Source organism: Aotus nancymaae, unplaced genomic scaffold, assembly GCF_030222135.1.
Source record: "Aotus nancymaae isolate 86718 unplaced genomic scaffold, 86718_ANA_hifiasm-v0.15.2.pri h1tg000059l, whole genome shotgun sequence".
In the NCBI taxonomy this organism is placed as follows: Eukaryota; Metazoa; Chordata; class Mammalia; order Primates; family Aotidae; genus Aotus; species Aotus nancymaae.
Window position 1 is genome coordinate 35,503,899 of NW_026988473.1, and position 5,665 is coordinate 35,509,563.

Consider the following 5,665-nt stretch of genomic DNA (forward strand, 5'->3'; position numbering starts at 1 on the left):
CTGTATATTTGGCCTCATTTATTTCAATTAAAATGAAAGATTTGGATTATATGTCTTCCTAATTTTACCTACTGCACCATATTTAGGAGTTACTAACCATATGTACTTGAATTGATGAATGACATTTACCTCCAAATTTCCTAGAAGTGAAAGAGTAACTTTCTTTCTTCAGAAATATTGAACTCTAAATCTACTCATTAAATAAACTAGGGCAAATGATTCAGTTATAATGAACCTACTGCAGTACATTTTAACATTATGCAGCACTAATATGTAGAGCACTTAGACATTAATAAAAAATACAGAGGTAACAAATACTCCAAGTTTTTAATGAAGGCAACATGTAAGTTATTATTAAATCAAGAGTCTAAACAGTACAGGGATACCCAGATTATGTTTTCCTAAATGCCATGTTAATTGCAATGCACTCTCAGGAAAGATTGAAGGAGTTATAAAGGGTTTATTTTTTATGGAATGTGATAGCAATCTACAAATAAGTGAATAAATAGAACATAATTCTTAATTAGAAATGTAGCAGTTTTATATGTATATTTTATATTTCACATCTTGAGGGTATCATCTGTTAACAGCATAACATCTTGGTATTTTTAAAAATTTTAAGTATTTTATCAGTTCTTGGTAGTCAAACTATCATATCAACAAAATAAAAGCCCCCAAAAAGCTCTTTCCTAAAAGCAAAATTGGCAGAATCTAAACAAAATAAATGAATTGAGTTTTTACTTTCCAGCCTTAACTGGGTGAAAACAATATTGGTGCTATCTATGATCAGAAAACAATTCAGACATTCATTAATTCACTCAAATATTGAATTTGTCCTCACTATAAGCCATATATGGTGTTAGGACCTAGATATAGAAATATAAATATAAGGGCCATCTGCAGTCACAGATCTTACATGCAAGGATAAGGTGTATCCTTAAACTGGGATAAACAATTTAAGCCATTTGGTTTTAAATGTTGAATTATATCTATAATTACTGCTCTTGTTATTACATTGTTATATGAGAAAATCAAGTTCTAGACAAACAGAGATTATAGTCCTCTTTTTAAAAAACAAAAACATATACATAAATGTCAACATGTGTTTATTGGGATACATATGATTTTATTAAAAATAAAGAAAAACATACTTGTTTGTTAAGTATCATAATATAATATTGCATAAGCATCTGGAAAATAAAATTCTATCTGTAATTTTAATTCAAATTTAGAAGTAGAAGATTGAACAAGCATGTTTAAGGACTAGAATGCCAAATATGCAAATAAAAATCTCCACTTAATTAGCTTAGATGATTGAGTAATTTTCTTCACATATTTATGTTTTTATCCTAATAGAGCTTAATATATCAACAGAGTTGCAATATATTAAGCTCTATTAGAGCTTAATATATTAGTTGCAATATATGTATCTAAAGATTTTCATAATTAGACTTAAATATTAAAACAATTAAAAATATATGTCAATATAAAATGATATTAAAAATGCTAAATACAGAAGAGTTGAGATTTGAATAGGTATTTTTATTGTTGCTATTTGCATTTAGTACAAGGTAAACTGAAAGCTCAAATTGATTTTTATTTGGGTTTCCAGTATAAGAAACAGTATCCCTACTTGTAGTTTGTGCTCAGCAGATGCTTACTGAACAATGATTCCCCTACTAAGAACGAACCTGGAAATGTACAGTCTCAGAGTGACATAGATGTTTTATTACTTCACTTGACAACAATTGAAAACTATACAATCCCTGCTACCTTAATCTACATACAATTTCTTGAAAACATAAATGAGAGAATTTTTGTCATAAATGCAATGAAATAGTATTAAGACATATTCATTTCCCTGATGGTGTTGGGCACTCCTAAAAACCCATAGTGGATTGTGAAAATCCATTGCAATGTAATAAATGACCCAGGGCATTGTATTATTCAGGAACATACTCTGATGGTGGTCACAAAGCCTCCATGTTAACAGAACTAGCAGCCTGTTGAGGACTATCATTTCCTTCATTTTTTCTTTTTTACTTCTTATTCTCGGTGAAAGGGAAAAAAATCAGGCATTCAACAAGAGTTATTGAATGAATATATTTAAAACACCATGGAATGGTTGTAACCTCAGCTAGAGGATCATATATCTCAAGTAGCAAATATAGTAAAAAATATTCATATTACTGGCTACTCAGGATAAAATGTACTAGATTGTCTTCTTAAAAAAGATTCATTCAAAATATTACCATTAAACAGAAGTATTGAAAGGTTTTTCTACAAATGTATTATTTTAAAGATGGGGATATCAGATATGTTGTACATATCTCAGTATACAGAATTTTATTTTATTTTATTTTATTTTATTTTATTTTTGAGATGGAGTTTCACTCTTGATACCCAGGCTGGAGCGCAATGGCGCGATCTCGGCTCACCGCAACCTCCGCCTCCTGGGTTCAGGCAATTCTCCTGCCTCAGCCTCCTGAGTAGCTGGGATTACAGGCACGCGCCACCATGCCCAGCTAATTTTTTGTATTTTTAGTAGAGACGGGGTTTCACCATGTTGACCAGGATGGTCTCGATCTCTTGACCTCGTGATCCACCCGCCTCTGCCTCCCAAAGTGCTGGGATTACAGGCGTGAGCCACCACGCCCGGCCAAGATTTTTATTTTTATGTACAGTTTTGTCATTACAAAATATCTTAAAATTGTATATTCCGGAATAATCATTTTTAAAATGATTTATTTCAGATAAAATTATTAGTTATATTACTGTCAAAATGAATAATCTTATGTGTTGGTTTTGGTGAATAAGGAGTTCCCAGGACCTCATTATGCTTAATTGATATATGAAAGCTGCCATGACACAATTCTGATGTACCCTTAGGATTCAACACCTTCTTTACTTATCACAAAATCCCTATTCATAAATTAGGGTTACAAGATTGATTAGATGAACTGTCTACTAGTCACCATTAAGTATCTGCTTAGTTTATTCCATTTGGTAACCTTAACAAGCAAAGAAATAGTACTAATTCTGGGTATATCTTCCATAAATATCATGTGAGAAATAGCTGTATCTAGCCAATCATTTGAGTGACATTCATCTAGAATTACATTATTAAAATACAAAGCATACAATTAATTGGTTCTTTTAAATGTCACATTGGTTGCCTCTTTATTAGGTTTGCATGTTTCATCTGTTTATTGTGTTGCTATTAAATTGCTAACATTTGCTATGATGACTATGTATCCTTATTATCACAGCTATATCCCAATATAATTTTTTGGCTCTATACGTTTCTAGTCCACACTTAGGATCACATTTATGTGTGAATATCTAAATTTTAAATTTAAAATTGGCAGTGTGTTTAGTAATCATCTACTTCTTACATTTGGAGGGAATCTTATATGCTATATTGTGCTTTCACTTTCATATAAAGAAAATGTAATAAAAATAATGTTTAAAATAGTTACAATCAAGATCTACTGTTATTTTATTCTACTGGAGAAAACAGTCTGGATGTTGCATAATCTAGGTTGACTACCAAACTGGAATTTGCTGTGAAAAATAGTACTTGATGGTATTTATCTCTAGATCTGTCTTTTTCCCACTACAACAGAAATACTCTTGGCAATAGAATCTGCTATCTGCTTCTTCTGTCACTGTTATATTATCTTTACCACAGTGCTCTGCCCTGGTGGGAAATAAATAAATAAATAAGTGAATCTATGAGACACCATTCACTACAGATGATAATTTTGTGAAAGACACATTTCTTTTTTTCTTTTTTTTATAGGTTCTTTGGTTTATTGGTCTGATTCCATATAAAACTAAGCTATCCTAATTATTGTTCCATTTGTAGTTTTATTTTTTATTTTTTATTATACTTTAATTTCTGGGATACATGTGCAGATCTTGCAGGATTATTACATAGGTATACACTTGCCATGGTGGTTTGCTGTCCCCTACATTAGGTATTTCTCCCAATGTTATCTCTCCTAAATCTCCCCACCCCCTGCTATCCCTCTCCTAACCCCCCATGCCCCAACAGACCCCAGTATGTGATGTTCCCCTCCCTGTGTCCATGTGTTCTCATTGTTCAACAGCCACCTATGAGTGAGAATATGTGGTGTTTGGTTTTCTGTTCTTGCGTCAGTATGCTGAGAATAATGGTTTCTAGATTCATCCATGCCCCTGCAAAGGATACGAACTCATCCTTTTTTATAGTTGTATAGTATTCCATGGTGTATATGTGCCACATTTTCTTTATCCAGTCTATCCTTGATGGGCATTTGGGTTGGTTCCAGGTCTTTGCTATTGTAAACAGTACCACAATGAACATATGTGTGCATGTGTTATGATAGAATGATGTATAATCCTTTGGGTATATACCCAGTAATGGGATTGCTGGTCAAATGGTATTTCTATTTCTAGATCCTTGAGGAATCGGCACACTGTCTTCCACAATGGTTGAACTAATTTACACTCCCACCAACAGTGTAAAAGCATTCCTATTTCTCCACATCCTCTCCAGCATCTGTCGTCTCCAAATTTTTTAATGATCGCCATTCTAACTAGCGTGAGACGGTATCTCAATGTAGTTTTGATTTACATTTCTCTAATGACCAGTGATGATGAGCATTTTTTTGTATGTTTGTTGGCTGCATAAATGTATTCTTTTGAAAAGTGTCTGTTCATATCCTTCCCCACTTAAAAATATGGAACACTTCATGAATTTATGTGTCATCCTTGCACAGGGGCCATGCTAATCTTCTCTGTATCATTCCAATTTTAGTATATGTGCTGCTGAAGTGAGCACAAAGACAAGACACATTTCTTTCTTCATCAAACATGCATTAAGCTCCTCTATGTTCCAAGAAGTGGGGCTATGGAGATGATGATAGTGAAAATTCTCCTGCAGGAGCTTGTGATCTAGTGAAGGAGGCTGACATAAAGATCTTAAGCTCTGAAAGAAACATACGATGTGATTTAGTGTCCAACTAGTACATGATTTAGCCTAGAGTTTGTGTGAAGGTATCTGCCAGATTAAACAAACAGAGTGAGAAGAGTGGTGAATAAGTGCACAACCCCTGTAGTAAGCTCAGTGTGGGATTACAGGAGGGGCTGGTGAGAAGGATGAGACTGGACTGTAGAGGTAGCCTGGTAAGAGATACACAACAGAATCTTTATTCCAGATGAAAGCAAATTTTTGAAATTATTAAGTGGAAATAACTTCATAATATACACCTTTAAAAAGTCCAGTACTCTACATTCTGAATTCAGTTGTGCATCCAGTATTGCCTTTTTTGAGGGATATAGCAGCTAATTTATGCATAGTATTTATACAGAGATAGTAGAATTATTCTGTTTATGATTGCTTCCTTTCCACCAGATTCTAATGGATTTATTGCAAGTATGGACCTGAATCTTACCCTCTTTATTTATGCCCCTTTTAGTGAAATTTGCAAACCATCCTAAGAACTGGAGTCTATTTCTCCACTCTTCAAATCAGAGCTGGCCCTGTGAGTTGTGTTGGCCAATAGAAAGCAGCAGAAATAATTGTGTACCAGTTTACGTCCGGGCTCAAGAGGCCTTGTGCACCCCTACCTTCACTCTCAGACACCACATCCTTCCCATCAGCACCACCATCACTAGGAGA

The 5,665-nt window shown here is 33.7% G+C and overlaps 1 non-coding gene across 1 annotated transcript; it reads right to left on the minus strand.

Annotated features, from left to right (window-relative positions):
* Positions 1-4,718: 4,718 nt before the first annotated feature.
* On the minus strand, positions 4,719-4,825 carry LOC135270382 (U6 spliceosomal RNA). The gene has a single exon (XR_010338526.1). It is a non-coding gene; the product is annotated as a U6 spliceosomal RNA (small nuclear RNA).
* Between the last annotated feature and the right edge of the window lie 840 nt (positions 4,826-5,665).